This window comes from Lissotriton vulgaris, unplaced genomic scaffold (assembly GCF_964263255.1).
Source record: "Lissotriton vulgaris unplaced genomic scaffold, aLisVul1.2 SCAFFOLD_1532, whole genome shotgun sequence".
In the NCBI taxonomy this organism is placed as follows: domain Eukaryota; kingdom Metazoa; phylum Chordata; class Amphibia; order Caudata; family Salamandridae; genus Lissotriton; species Lissotriton vulgaris.
Window position 1 is genome coordinate 171,514 of NW_028255810.1, and position 16,633 is coordinate 188,146.

Here is a 16,633-nt window from a genome sequence, read left to right on the forward strand (position 1 = left end):
ATGCTAATAACATTTACTCGAAATAGTCATTTGTTTGTGATACTATTCCTCATGGCCAAATAGTATCTGTGAAATCCTTAGTTTGGAAGTTACTTAATAGTACTCTTAAACATCCACACATTTACCACACTAAAACGATTAAGAGACTACATTGCAGTGCAGAAACCTGACCCATTTTCAAAATACATTTACAATTTGCAGCATTACTTTCTTCCCAGCATTACATCCACACATGACACTCACACTGTGACCTTAGACACATAACAAAAATCCTTGCAATTCAGTCAAATGATTACTACAGTGAAAGGGGGGGGAGACCTTGCTAGTAGTGATGTATAAAGGGAGCAAGGGTGAAGGAAACAGAAAGAGATAGAAAATGAGAGGGAAGAAATAAACAAAAGGAAATAAATCCGATGGAGAGAAACAGTTAAAAAAACAGGAGTGAAGGAAAGGGATATGAGGGTAAGGAAAGGAGAGTGAGAGAAACTGAAGAAGGAAAAAGAACAGTGTTGGAGAGAAAGGAAGACAGTAAGGAAGAGTGAAAGAGTAGGAGAGTGACTAACTTCCACATTGCAACTCATTTTTATTATTAACTTAAAATGCACAACATATATGCCCTCACAAATTATTAACTCACCTTTAAATATGCTTTTGAAGATTTCGAACAGTGTCAATCACACACCAGATTTTCTTAAGCAAATCTCTGAAATGTACCTCAGACACTGCAACCACAAATAGCCCTGATTCCATCTCATTAAACACACATATCTCTGTACATAATTATATTTCTTCCCACACAAATTCAAAACCAAACTAACATTTTAATTGGTTGTACATTTCAACACTTTCAAACTCACATAATGTTCAAACTTCCGCCACTGCTCTCTCTGCCTGTTACCATGGCAACTCTCCATAGACCACCTAACTGAAGTCAAAAGGTGAAAAGTTGACCTCTCAATGTTGCAAATCAAAGCCACAAGTGTGTTTGACTTCTCAATATTCCAGCTTATCCTGTGCAATGTTCTTTTCAATGACTTTTTCGAAACCAATAGTATTATTCCTTTTAAAAACCAGTAGTATGCACCCTAGTTTTCAATGTTAAATAACCAGAAACCACCAATCATTTCTTTTTTTTCAAGTGCACTGAATCTCAACCACATTTTGTTCTAAACTCCTATTTTTCAAACTTCCATTTCATCTCCAGAGCCCATCTGAGTACAACCCGATCTGCCTTCAAGATGCTTAGAGTATGGATTGTAGGACATAGCTATATTTTCTTGAGTGAAAGGTATGCAGCAAATAGATGCTTTCTCAACCTTGATTTACCAAATGTGGACATTATGTGGATTGGCCAGAGAGGATTGAGATGTCACCAATTGATGCCATTGGTAAAATCCTTTTTGCAACTCCCACACCCTGACCTCATAATTGTGCACTGTGGTGGCAATGACCTAGGCACTTTGAGTGGGGTAGGTCTGGAAATGCTTTTAAAGGACACCTTTGGGCAATTGATGTCACTTTTTCCACAAACTGCCTTGGCATATTTTAATATATGCCAAAGGCAAAAATGGAACTGGTCCAACCAATATTGTCTGCAGATTGAGAAAGCAAGGAAACATGTGAATAAGTCTGTTTCTGCTTTCTTCAGAGACTATGGTATGGGTTCTATATACCACAACAACTTGCGTTACAACAAGCAAGGCATCTATAGAAGAGATGGTGTACATTTTACAGATGAGGGGAACAAAGTCTTCCTTTTAAACTTTAGACTGTGTCAGTACTTACTTGTAGGTACAAAAAACACTCAATGAACACAACAGCTCCTTTTAGAGCCACACAACATCTAAACACACAAACTTGTTATTTGAATGTATTTTTTTGTTGTTTTTTTTTATTCTTACGTGCGCGCACCCGTGATTTTTTAAAAAAAAATACATTTTTGGGGCCTTCGGGGTCCTTCAGAGACCCCCTGAGAAGGCCTAGGGGGTCAGGGAGATGCTACCCTGCCTCCTTCACCACGTTTTTTGCTTTTGTTTTTCACTACTACACAAAATGGCGGCTATAGGGTGCGAACACCGTGCGCGCACCTCGCGATTTAAAAAAAAAATTATATATATTTTTTTGTCCTTCAGGGACCCCCTGAGAAGACCTAGGGGGTCAGGGAGACTCTACCCTGCCTCCTTTACCACGTTCTCCGCTTTCTTTTTTCACTCTCTTCTGAAACTACACAAAATGGCAGCTATAGGGTGCGAGCACCGTGCGCGCACCTCGCGATTTTTAAAAAAAAAATATATATATTTTTTGGTCCTTCAGGAGTCCTTCAGGGACCCCCTGAAAAGGCCTAGGGGGTCAGTGAGACTCTACCCTGCCTCCTTTTCACACTTTCCAATTTTGGCCTCTGCCTTGGACAAAAAATGGTGGCCAACACTTCCTGATTTCGTCCGAATGGAATGTTGACAGACGTCTAACAGCAAATCAGAATTCTGCTCGCGCACAACTGGTGCGCGCACGGGTGCGTGCACGGTGCGCGCTAATAGATATATACATTTTTTCAAATTCAATTTTCTCAACAACTACTGGAGGAATTTACACCATTTAAACAAAAAGGCGATCTGCGAATCAGACTCTACCTTTTTGGCAAATTTCTTGGAATTCCGTTCAGCCGTTCGGGCTGTAGCCGTGTCTAATCATCCTATGGAAAATTGCATGGGGAAAACACGTTTTGGGACCCCCTTTTTTCTCAGACCCCACTTGATGAATCTCCCCGAAACTTTCAGGGAAGGAGCAGAGCGGAGCGGGCCATCTTCTTTGCGAAATTCGCGAAGATTCATCAACCGGCGCCAAAGTTATTCCAAATAGAATGTTGCGGATTTTCTATGGAAACTAGGTCCTAACTATATATACGGACTGGCAACCGCCAGTAGGTAATATATATATATATATATATATATATAGATATTACCTACTGGCTGTCGCCAGTAGGTATATATAGTTAGGATTATTTGTCTATGGAACTTTTGAAAATTCTATGTCTAATAACTTTGGCGTTTGTGGACGGAATCGGCTGGAATTTTCAGGAAAATGGCACATTTTGTTTCTGAGCAGCCCCCGGGTTTCGTCAAGGGGGGGCCGAGAAAAAAGGGGGGTCCCAAAACGCGTTTTCCCCATGTTAATTTCCATATGGCCTTTGGCCTCACTTTTAGCTCGAACGGCTGAATGGATTTGCACGAAACTTGGCAAAATTGTAGGGACTGTTAGCCCGATGTGCCTTTGCTAGGTCTCAATATATGTGCTCCAGTGGATTTTGAGAAATTAACGTTCAAAACAAGATATATATCTGTAACAGCGCTCCGGGCTGCGCTCCGGTCCGCTTACTTTTCGCGAAACGGAACTTTGCGATGCGAAGCTGATTGGCTCCCCGGTGTCTGTCAACATTCTAAACAGTCCGGAGCGGCCGCCATCTTATCTCTCGGTAGGATCGAGAGAGAAGAAGAGGTGAAAAACAAAGGGGGAATTTAATGAAAGGGGGCAAGGTATACCCCTCTTGACCCCCTAGGAATGTTGTTGGGGTTTTTAAAGGGTCCCGTGGGGAAAATAAAAAAAATATATTTTTCACGGTAGAAGCGCTTCCCGGGCCGCGAACTGGGCCGCAAACTGGTAGCGAAACGGGAATTCGCCATTTTGTGTTTCGTTTTAATTAAATTACTAGGTATAAGGGGGTGCGGGAGACCATTTTGTGCTTCGTTTTAATTAAATTACTAGGTATAAGGGGGTGCGGGAGACGTATCCTAATCCCTTATGTTTTCTGAGGGTGGCTGAGGAGGCTCATATATGTTGATACATGTCTTCCAGCGGCTGTGCGTGAGCTTTTTTTTTTTTTTTTGCTGCGTGACGTCTGTTAACGTTCGATTCGAAGGAAATCAGGAAGTGTTGACCACCAATTTGTCAGTGCGATAAAATATTTTGTTATAAATGAATCCTTATTGATAAACATTGTCTGCGCCATCTTGCCTTTTTTCCAATGCCACAATTTTGTCGTGCACGGCAGCCATTTTAGATGCCAGGCCGGTCCCAGGCTATCACCTAGCCCTGCGGATGTAGTTTATGGCCCTAGCTGTAGAGAATCCAGACATGCCAACCCTCCCGATTCAGGCGTGAGACTACTGATTTCAGTGCTAGTCTCCCGCCTCCCGATTCCTGCAAGCAAAAACCCGGGGGCATATTACCAACAACTAGCGATAATTTATGTCTCTAACTTGTTTAGAGACGAAAATTATCGCCGCACATCGGCGATTTTTATCGCAGATAAACCTTGCTATTAGCAAGGTTTATCGCAAATGCGATAAAAAACGGCCGCAATGCATGAATATCGCTGAAAAGTCAGCGATATTCATGCATTATCCAGCAAATGCTCTTAGCCATGTTATCCACCTCCCATTGGATAACATGGCTAAGAACTGCTCGCAAATGCGAAAAAAAACGGCTGCAATGCATGAATATCGCTGAAAAGTCAGCGATATTCATGCATTATCCAGCAAATGCTCTTAGCTATGTTATCTACCTCCCATTGGATAACATGGCTAAGAACTGCTCGCAAATGCGATAAAAAATGGCCGCAATGCATGAATATCGCTAAAAAATCAGCGATATTCAAGCATTATCCAGCAAATGCTCTTAGCCATGTTATCCACCTCCAATTGGATAACATGGCTAAGAACTGCTCAGGGCAGGTGTTAGCTTGTGGAGATATTCGCGCTTAGAACGAATATCTCCAAAATTTGGTAATAGTAGATAGCGATGTAAGGGACTGTTTCCAGTCGCTAACATCTTGGCACGCCCACTTTGCATGTCATTAGTGATAGATATCACTGACATGCAAAGCGGGGCCCAAGATGGTCGCTATCTCCTTTTAGCTGTCACTAACTGGTGTTAGCGACAGCTTGGTAATAGGGAGATAATTTTATCTCCGCTTTCTTGGCTTTTAAAGCCAAAAAAGCGGAATTAAACCCCCTTGATAATATGCCCAACGATTCCTCTGGGGTTTCAGCTGACAGGGCTTGGTATTGTGTTACGTGCTAATTCTTCCAGGAAACGTCAGAGGGTCGATGCAGGAGTTCTAGAAGGGGTGATAAACCATTTAAGCCTCATGAACAAGCGCATGGTCTTTTAAAGATCTGTGAAGTACTCGGGGCGGCGGTGTGTGTGTGCCCTCTTTCAGGAGCGGGCGGGGGGGGGGCACTGCCAGCAACTTGCCAGGCCAGGCAGTGTTCAACACTTGCATCACCCTTTCTCTACCTGCTATTGCGCTCCATGCTTCGGAAAGGTAAGAAAAAGAACGTGCATTTGAGTTTGAAATGTCCGATCCTGTAGCAGTACACTTGCAAAGCCCACACATGACAATAACCCGATTCAAGGCCCCATTCGCCCGATTTTTTAATAATATATAGTACTCCAAAAAAGTAGGATTATAAAACTTTATTAACTTTTAAATATAACGAACGTAACAAAAACTGTAAATATATTTAAACATTTTATGACAAAAAAAAACAACAATGGTCCGAAGCTGTCTTTTGTGCGAATAGTCCCAAGGCAGCACAACGTGCTGAGTTGTGGACGGCACCCAGGTGAAGAACCATCCCTTCTTTAAACCCCATGGTGACCAACTAAGTGCAGGTTTTACATAAAGTAGTGTTTACCTAGAGTGGTGCTGTGTAGGACACTCTGAATGGAAATTAACCAGAACTATAACGATAACAACAACAACAATAATATAACTTTTATGCTTAAATTACGCAAACATTTAGCTAATGTGCTAAAGGGTGGAGTCGCCATTTCTTTTGATAATTTATTCACCCATCCGTAGCCTCTCTATTCTCCATTACAATGTGTTTCTTGCTGAAATTAACCAGAACTATAACCATAACAACAACAACAACAATAATATAACTTTAATGTCCAAATTACGCAAAGATTTAGCTAATCTGCTAAAGGGGGGAGTAGCCATTTCTTTTGATAATTTATTTATCCATCCGTAGCCTCTCTAATCTCCATTACAATGTGTTTCTTGCTGTCGCTAGCTGATGAAAAAACTAAAGTGATAACTTCCTCATCCTTATTTTGTCTTTCTTTGTTCCTTAAGATGTTATCTGTGTCAACCTCTTCCGAGAATGCTGATGCGTTAGGGATTTCCTTGTGTTTCTTAATAGCATTGGCGTCTGCACACTTCTTTGTCAATTCTGTTTATATGATAACTGCTTCATAAACAGACGATATCTTTGTTTAGTCATTAGTGTTAAGTGTGTCTGAAACTACAGTGCCGTTCTGTTTTTCTTTCTTCAGGCTCTACAGAGTTTTGTGTGTTGTTCTTTTGAGCGACAATTATTCCAGAGGTTTCAGGTTCACTTGTTTTGTCCTGCAGTGAGTTAACAGCTTTAGAGACTTCATGTTTATTTGCTATGTCCTGCTGTGCGTCAACTGCTTCCGAGACGTCAGCCTCATTTGTTATGTTTGACTAGATCCTGGACCTGCCCGGCCGCGCCCAAAATGGCTCCGGTGTAAATGGGACTCGTAACTGCTTGTTGTGTACTGGTTGTCCAACCTTGATATCACGAGATACGTATGCAGTTGTGAAGCACATGGCGGAGGCTCGTCTGCTGTAGTGGGGCGCCCCTTTATCGTTTCAGTTGCCATTCTGCCCGCTTTTGCTATACTGTGCCTTTTCCGCCATTCAGCTGTTTACCGCCCGCTCTTACGGCTACAGCGTCTCGCTCACCATGTAGTTGAGTTGCTCCCACTCTTGCGGTGCAGCGATAGGCGGCTGCCACAGGACTCTTAAAATGGCGGCCGGCTCTTCGGATTTGGGCCTGGTCCAGTAAAATGGCCCTGGGACACTTTGGAACTCGGACGCTTGTCTGCCAGGGCTTGGGTCCCATTCTCGAAAGCGTCCCCTCAGCCTTGAAGATTCTACAAAAGTCTTGGGGGACCTCGACTCCCGCAGGCTTCCGGTGGGGAGCGGCTGCCATGATTGCTTGCGGAATGGCCACGACGGAGCTACGAGATGGTGGTGCTCTCATGGTGACGCCAGCTTCAGTCTGAAACATCCAGAAACAAGGTGGGGCTTTCATCGTTTGGGAAAAAAAATGTTTTAATCCAATGAAAAGTGTTATTTTTAGGTCACATGACCTAGTCTTACATCATTAGGAAAACAAAAGTAAAATGAACCAATGAAAAGTTTTATTAACAAGTCACATGACCTGTTATGCTTACGTTACGCGCTGCGCGGCGCGCTCTGGATCGTTTCCGGGAAGCTGCGCCTTGCGCACCGGAGCACTTCCGGGTGCGCTAACGCGGCGCGTCATATGACGCATTACGCGACAACATAGGTCCAGAATATAGTCAAAATGTCTCCACCAACCAGCGGTCGGAATACAACCGCTTTCAGCAGTCCAAAAAGTTCGGTTAAATCTTAAGAGCGGGAGCAACTCAACTACATGGTGAGCGAGACGCTGTAGTCGCAAGAGCGGGCGGTAAACAGCTGAATGGCGGAAGAGGCACAGAGTACCAAAAGCGGGCGGAATGGCAACTAAAACGGTAAAGGGGCGCCCCACTACAGCGTGTCTTCAGGTTAAACGGATTGTGGGACAAGGTCCAGAATGGAAGAGTCATCAAAAGGCAAAAAATTCCGCTGGACCCCGGGAGCCGGCCGCCTATGTCGGGGGCGATCTCAGGCCACACCAGGGCAACACGACTTGGGGAGGGGGCAGGAGCCAAGCGCCCCCTCTCAGTCCGCGCCATCTCACCGCCCCTCGGGGGCCTCCGTCAAGCGGTTTAGGGAGGCACCGTATCACATTGTTTTCCAATGCAGTCAGGTCCACAAACGGACCCCACTTACTTTTAATAGTGAAGCTGCAGCAGGTGCAAATAAGGTTTAAACAGTGTTACAAGCGCTGCTTAGAACTCTGAAGTATGGCACTCAACATCCAGGACTTATGCCATTTGTGTAAGGCAGTGACATCGAAGCAACTCAGGGACCAAAAGCATGAACGAACACTCACGTATGAAAATCTTATTTGGGGAAGGGGCAGGATCCAAACGCCCCCTCCCAGTTCGCGCCACTACACCGTATGTAGAAAATCTGAAGCCATCGTTCTACAAACTCTCAACGCTTGCTATCAGTGCATGAGTTTCATGCTCGATCGATTGAGCTAGCCGGATCGGGCAACAAAAAGTATAAAATAGTTATGTAAATAGTTATTTAATAAAATGTTTTACCCTGTTTCTTTGCTGGTGTGTTGTCTATATTTATAATATTTGCATAGGGTTTGTCGTTATTTTGGGCGGGGTGGGTGGCGGAGTCGAGCTGTCTTGCAGCCCTCATGGTGTGGAGCTCAGTTCATTTCACTATTTTCGTATTTCTCATGAAGGGTTGTTCCTAATGTTTGTATTTTACCGAGGTCAAAAAGAGATCAAATTAGTGGTCTACTGATTTTGCTCGATTACTTTTATTTTTTTACACGATTTTTCACTATCTGCAAAGACTAAACAGAGTATTGCGACTTTGTGCTTGTTTGTAAATAGAGAATGATCCAAAGAGAACCAATTCTAAAACAGTAAATGCTTGGATAACAATCAATCAAATGGAGAGACAAGCAGGTACGACGGATTACAACGGGGGTAAAGGTCTGCGTTAACAAACGTTCACTATCTGCAAAGAGAGAGTACTACTAAGAGAAAAGAGGGGAGGGGGGGGCAGCGTTCAAAGCACATCAGCGTGCATAAACACGAAAACGTTTTTACCTATCACGTACTTGACATTTGACAGCTTTTGATATTTGCTATTAAAAAACCATTGAAATTCACAGAAAAAACCATAGGTTATAGTCCATATATAGTTAGGAATTTGCATTTACAAAACCTTGAAAATTCAATGAAAAAACCATTGGTTATAGAACATATATAGTTAGGAATTTGCATTTACAAAACCTTATTTTACTCGCATAAAACCATTGAAATTCCATATATAGTTAGATGCGCTAACTATATATCGCGCACCCGCAATCCACTGCTGATGATGTCACATATTACATCATTCATGACATGGTCAGTGACATCACTGATGACATCACTGATGACAACTCAAATGACATCACTGAGAACATCACAGATGACATCATTCATGTGTTAATACGATGAACCTCTACAGACTCTGATATAACCTTAGATACACTCAGTGAAAACAGACACTCACAGATTGTCACTCATCCATGGAGTTACTCATACACCTAGACAGTCATGCAAAGAATCAATCACACCTCAAATTCCTCAACTATACAGTTATACACACCTTACTTATTCAAACATATTCTAACACATATTTACTCTCTTATACAATCACTGATACAAGTTTTCAATGATCCATGCAGCCACTCACACATTCACTGGCTCTTAAACACAGTAATTTATATATGTCAACTCTCGCATGTACTGTGTTTTACATATGTACTTACTTTGACATGTAGCATTGAGATATCCAATCACTCACCAATACACTCATGCACACAGTCAACCACCCATACAGCTGTTTCCACATGCAGTTTTGAACCCATACATCTAGTGAATCAGCTGTTCACACATCTATGCATAGAGTCACACACCTCCCAGCCACTCACACACATACTCAGTCTCCCATACAAATACTTGGGCAACCAATCAATAACCCATATAGTTACTCATATAGCTACTGATCAACACATGCAGCAGTTTACAGAACAACAGATATAATGATGCACAAATTAATACAGTTTAATCACTAACCCATGCACTCAGTGAGACACATTTAATCACTCCCTCATACAATCAGTCATGCACCTACTAAATCCTTCATCCAGACATTTATACATCCACTCATTCTTCAATATGTAAGACATATTTTACCTTTACAGAAACATACAGTCCCTGGATGTTGTCATCAGTGATGTCATTTGAGTTGTCATCAGTGATGTCATCAGTGATGTCACTGACCATGTCATGAATGATGTAATATGTGACATCATCAGCAGTGGATTGCGGGTGCGCGATATATAGTTAGCGCATCTAACTATATATGGAATTTCAATGTTTTTATGCGAGTAAAATAAGGTTTTGTAAATGCAAATTCCTAACTATATATGTCTATAACCAATGGTTTTTTCATTGAATTTTCAAGGTTTTGTAAATGCAAATTCCTAACTATATATGGACTATAACCTATGGTTTTTTCTTTGAATATAGATATATATATAGATATATATATATATCACCTACTGGCAGTCGCCAGTAGGTAGTTATAGTTAGGATTGTTTTCTATAGGAAATCCGCAACATTCTATTGGGAATAACTTTGGCGCCGGTTGAGGAATCTGCCTGTAATTTTCCTTAAATTTGCCTCGCTGCACTCCGCTCCTTCCCTGAAAGTTTGGGGGGGATTCGTCAAGCGGTGGCCGAGATAAAAGGGTGGTCCCAAAACATGTTTTCCCCATGTTAATTTCCATAGGGCGGTTGGACTCACTTTTAGCCCGAACGACTGAATGGATTTCCACAAAACTTGGCAAAATTGTAGGGACTGGTAGCCCGATGTGCCTTTGCCTTGTCTCAAGATATGTGCTCCAGTGGATTTTGAGTAATTTAGGTTCAAATAAATATATATATCTGGGCGGAGCCTAACCACACATCTGATCTGATTGGCTGTCAGCACTTCATCCAAGAAGTGTTGGCAGCCATCTTGGGACCAATATACATGATAGCACCTCATTAAAAAGCATTGTAGTTATTAAAGGGTTTTAGGACTTTAGTTACATTATAAATCATTTGTTGATAGTACCATACTCATTTTAGGAATTGTGGTGTGTTCTAAGGTTATTTTACCATGTGAAAAAGCCTTCTGCTGTGATATCATGAATCATGTTTGAAAGAAAACTAATATCTCATGATTTTCCCACAGTGGTTTGGAAGGGGATCTATAAGCTAAACTGAAAACATATTTTCTGTAAATTCACATTATCTTTCTAAGTCATGTGAGAATGAAGTCTGACATTCACAGTAAAACATGTACATCCAACAAGGACAGAGACTGTCAGTTGATTCCTTTGTGTTCTACTGCAGCCTCCTAGAGTATTCTAAAGAACAACTAGAGCGCTAACAGTCCTACTTATTACAAAGGTATAGCACACCTGAAGTGATGGGAATAAAGTGGTAACTCTTAAAACATGTAATTTAAAAAGGAACAAAATGAGCCCAAATATCACCCAGATGTAACCCAAGTATAGCCCAATGACAGAATGTCACAGAGTGTTCTAAAGAACAACTAGAGCGCTAACAGTCCTACTTATTACAAAGGTATGGCACACCTCAAGCCATCTTGATTGGAATAAAGTTTAAACTCTTAAAACATTTAATTTAAACAGGAACAAAATGAGGGGGTATATTTTGCCATACAAAGTATGGTTAGTGCTGCAGAAAGAAAAATTAGGGCACATTTTGAGTGACTTCTCAAATCCTCTTCAATTTCATTAAAAAATTCTGACATGCAGTCTCCCAAGATGGCCACCAGAGACAAAAGAGACCAAATGTAGCCCAAATATCACCCAGATGTAGCCCAAGTATAGCCCAATGACAGAAGGTCCCAGAGTGTTCTAAAGAACAACTAGAGCGCTAACAGTCTTACTTATGACAAACGTATGGCACACCAGAAGCCATCTTGATTGGAATTAAGTGGTAAGTCTGAAAACATTTAATTTAAAAAGGAACAAAATGAGGGGGTTCATTTTGCCATAGAAAGTATGATTAGTGCTTCAGAAAGAAAAATTAGGGAACATTTTTTTTAAGGACCGGGTTTTAGAACCCAGCGGCACCAGGGAAAACACCCGATGCCTTCAAGTTTCCCTGTCTTGGCAAACAGAGACACGGGACACTTCTTGATGACGTCAAAGACCTAAGTTTATTGGCTGCAACCATGAACAGAGGTCTACGAAGCACAACATGGGTTGTTCGGTAGAGACTGCACAATTTCAATGAGCGAAACATGGTCTTTTATGCCAAAAAATCACATTCCAGGCTAGCATCCATTACGTACAAACTAACCAATAGCTTTGTGACATTTCAAACATATCACATGATGACAATCCCACTTTCCGTTGTCCAGCCCACCAGAAATGACCAAGCAAATTCCAATATTCCTGTTCAATCAGGCCGGACAAACCCATTGTAAAACCTCAACCCAAATCAGTAATCATGTTGTAAAGGAAGGAGCAGAAAGAGATTGGAAGCAAGATAGAAAGTGGGTGCAGTGTACTGTAAACTTCGGCATGTCCTGCTCTTTGATCTTTATCTGACCAGCTGCTTAACAAGGAACTGGCTCAGCGAAGTCAGCCTTGGGCAAGGAGTCAGTTCGGCCAGGTCATTCAAAAGTCAGCCAAGGAGTGCGTGTCTCAAGGACTCGTTCGGCCGCAGTCATTGGCCTATGTGAGGACAACCACACAAAATGGCTGCCGTTCACAAAATGGAACCAGAAGGTTCAAACAAAATCCCTAAATACATAGTGTTCTCATTGATCAATTAATACGAAAACACTCATATATACCGCACTCATGGTTTGCGGTCCGCTGACACCAAGATCGTCTATTTCCGACGACCTTTATTGAACGGGTTCGGAACCACTGAACCACAGACCCTCAAACTACGGAACCACAGTCCCTCCTTTTGCCCTTACATAGGCAACAAACCGAAACTTATGTCAGTCTGAATCTGGTTCTATATCCATCAGATCATCGATATGTTGCTGTAGCATCATCCTATTACTTAGTACCTCTCTCTGGACAGGTCTCCTTGCACATGAAGTAGCACAAAGGCCACAAATAGCAGGAGCACACTGTACACAGAGACAGAACAGAAAAAGGATAGCTAAGATCATCCCAATGACCATCATAATCTTCCATCCTCAAGTGGGTATCAATCCCCAGAACCATCCCATCAATGACCAATCTCCTTTATCTAAATGGACAGAATCGTAGATCTTATGTAGCTTGGAAATGGCCTGGAAGACTGTCGGAGCGTTGTCTGGAATGAAAATGCAGCAGCTCGATTGAATCAGTTTACATACTCCACCTCGGTCTGCAAGTATGACATCAAGAGCAACTCTATTCTGAAGTGTCATAAGTCTATCCGACTGGAGCTCAGCAGTCAAGTTACTAAGAGCACCGGCAGTTTTGACTATGGTGGAATCAACCACTCTCGTCAACTGGCGAATATTCCTGCTGTTAGCTATTGGTCCCCAGAATGGCAGAAAACCCTTAAAGAAACCTCCCAACTCTTGCCCTGCGGTGTCCTCCTGATTGAAGACACCTCTAGCAACTCTCATCTTATGGTAATCTGCCGCAGCTGTAAAAGTGGGAGGCAACAGGAAGGAAACAAAACATGTGCCCGAGAAGTCAGGGGGAAACCATGTATATGCTTTATCATAGCAAACAAAATAGGTACCCTTAGCGGCTAAAAATGCTGGGGAAGTCTGGGACAAAAATACATAAGTCTCAGTGAAAACACTCTTCCCTAACTGAGCTCTCGGATTCTTGCCATTACCCTGCAGACAATAGCGACCCTGATGGGGCACTATCCAAATCGGTGGAGAAATTTTCGCTCGCTGGTTAACACTCAGACTAACTCCATATCCAGTAACATTCCAACCAACGTATGCTTGTCTCTCATCTCTCAGAATAGTCTCACACGAACTAATTCCTCTAATCATATCGACTATACCTTTAACCAGAGCACAATTCTTCGGGTTATCTTTCACTGAACGTTGGGGATAGACACTGTGGGCATAGATAAACATCGTTCTGTAAGCCCAAATAGAACCATTTAAGCAGAAAGGCAGAACCAAGTATGGAATACCTTTATCGGTCGTATGGGGCATTAGACCACAAATCCAACAATTTGTCGTATTCATTACTAACTGGTGTTGGTGCAAAAGTTGAATAAAGGAATTATTAGCGAATTCCATTCTTCTGACTATTTCATGTTCAGGCAAAGGGTGAAAAGAATGAGAAGAAATAGCGGGTGGAGGTGTAGGTTGCACAGTGGGAATAAACATCACTTTAAAAGAGAATGTCACATAACCAATTAAAAATGTCATTAAACTCAATAGCAAAAATAAACACAATATTAAAAATCTTTTCCGTGTGATTAGCTCATATATCTTATTCTTGAAATTCATTGTCCTTACAGGTCTCTCCAACTCGAAGAAATCCATCCTAACTAAATATGCTGCTCGTGGTGGTAGGGTGTTCCATGCTAAGGAATGCCTCTGTCAACCCAGGGCAACTCCCTTAGGCCAACCAGAACCTTCGACCTAGTGTCTCGGGCTTGCACTCCAAAGACTTCGGCAACCGCGACCCTACAGCTGAACCCGGATGGCAGTTCGAAAAACAAAAATAAGTAGATCCTCGGTGGAGAGTTAACCTGTAAACAGAAAAATCATAAAAACTTTATTTATTTTATTTGTCCCACGACTCTTGGTCGCAAATTATAACGATCTTTTCCAGGCAATGTCTGTTCATTGAATAGGAACTCAGGCTCAGTAGTGTTCAATCGATTCAAAGGAGGCACAACTTCTTGCAAAAGATCGTCACTTTCTTTCTCTGAGTCTGTTCCAATCAGACGAGCATCGCTGAATGGCAAAAATCGTGGCACAGTTTCAGTCTCAGAGTGTGGGAGTCCTTCTGGACTCACCGGTTGTACGGTAAGGGCAATGGGGCCCATTTGCAATGTACGCCGTGGATCCAGTGTTTCTTGCCTTGCACTCGAACTGCAGAACATGTAGACAGGAGAACTAGATGTGGTCCTGTCCAACAGGGCTGATCATTCTTGTTCCGCTGGGAGTTGTTTGTGAGAATCCAGTCACCGGGTTTGATTGTGTGACCTGGATCCTCAGAAGCCTGTGGCAGACTATCATAGACCTGTTAATGTAAGACACGCAGTTTAGCCGTCAGTTCGTGCAAGTAATCAAGCAACACAGGGTATTCAATCTTGCTGAATTTAGTTGCCCTTGGCACACCCCAAATGTTCGCTGGGCGGCCAACGACAACTTCGTACGGACTCAAACCCATTCGCGAATGCACAGTCATTCTTTTGGACAAAAGGGCTAAGGGCAAAGCATCTGGCCATTGCAAACCAGAGCTCGCTTGTATTTTGGCCAATTTTAATTTAAGGGTGCCGTTATAGCACTCGACTAAACCAGCTGATTGGGGGTGATTTGGCTGATTGGGGGTGATTTGCAGCGTGGAACTTCTGCCGGATACCTAATCCCTCACAAACTTTCCTCATCACTTGACCCACAAATTCACTCCCATTGTCACTCCAAATCATTCTCGGCAATCCAAACCTAGGGAAAAACTCTTTGATAAGGGCTTTCGCTGTAGACAAGGCAGTATTGTCCTTCAAAGGGTAAGCTTCCACCCATCTAGAAAAAGAGCAAACAACCACTAACACATACTTTAGGTTGTTGCACCTCTCCATGTGGATGAAATCTAGCTGCAAAGCCTCGAACGGATACGTTGGAGGAGCAAAATGACCAGCTGGAGTTGGAGTTCCCTTACCAGGATTGTACATCAAACACATCATACAGTTCTTAACCAAATTCTCTGCACATTTTGGAATTCCTACATTCTGCCAAACCGGGGCCAACAATTTGCAAATCCCTTTCACACTAATATGTGCCATTCCGTGCGCCATCGTAACAACTGGAAGTACATACGCATCGGGTAACAACCATCGCTGATGCTCTGACAACTCAATCCAACAACCATTTGAGTCCAATTTACCCTTGCTTTCTCTCCATTCATGCAACTCTTTCTCTGTAGCTTCAGCTTGGATGGATTTCGCACTCCCAATCGTATCTTCACACATACTTCTATCTGGAACCCATCTCGCCGGACCTGCAACATACATTTGACCCATCACATCTCTCGCAGTTTCTTTCGCAACTTCATCTGCAAATGCGTTACCACGACCAACATCATCAGTAACTTTCTTATGCGCACTGCATTTCACGATCGCAACTTGCAACGGCAAAGTAAGTGATTCAAGAAGTTCATTTACCTGCTGACCATGTTGGATCTTTGTTCCATGCGAAGTCAGAAACCCACGTTCACGCCACAAACGTCCAAAAGTATGAGCCTCACCAAACGCATATTGGCTGTCAGTATACACAGGCACTCTCTTTCCTTTCGCCAACACACATGCTCTTGTTAATGCAATCAACTCTGCTGCTTGCGCTGAATTATGTGGGATACGGGCAGCTTCAATAATCGTATGCAAAGTCGTAACAGCATATGCCGCAGTCGTATCACCATTCGGAAGCTTAAAGCACGAACCGTCAACCCATAAAGTACCATCACACTCTGGAAGAGGAGTATTCCTAAGGTCTATCCTCCCTTTCGTTTCTTCCTCAGTTCTAAGGAAACAATCATGTTGCTCATCAACATTATCTGTCTCAGCTGAAATCGGCAACAACGTGGCTGGATTCAACGTGTTGCATCTCTTTATATGCACATGACTCGCTAACAAGGTTAATTCGTAACCTGACAATCGAGCACTAGTTAAGT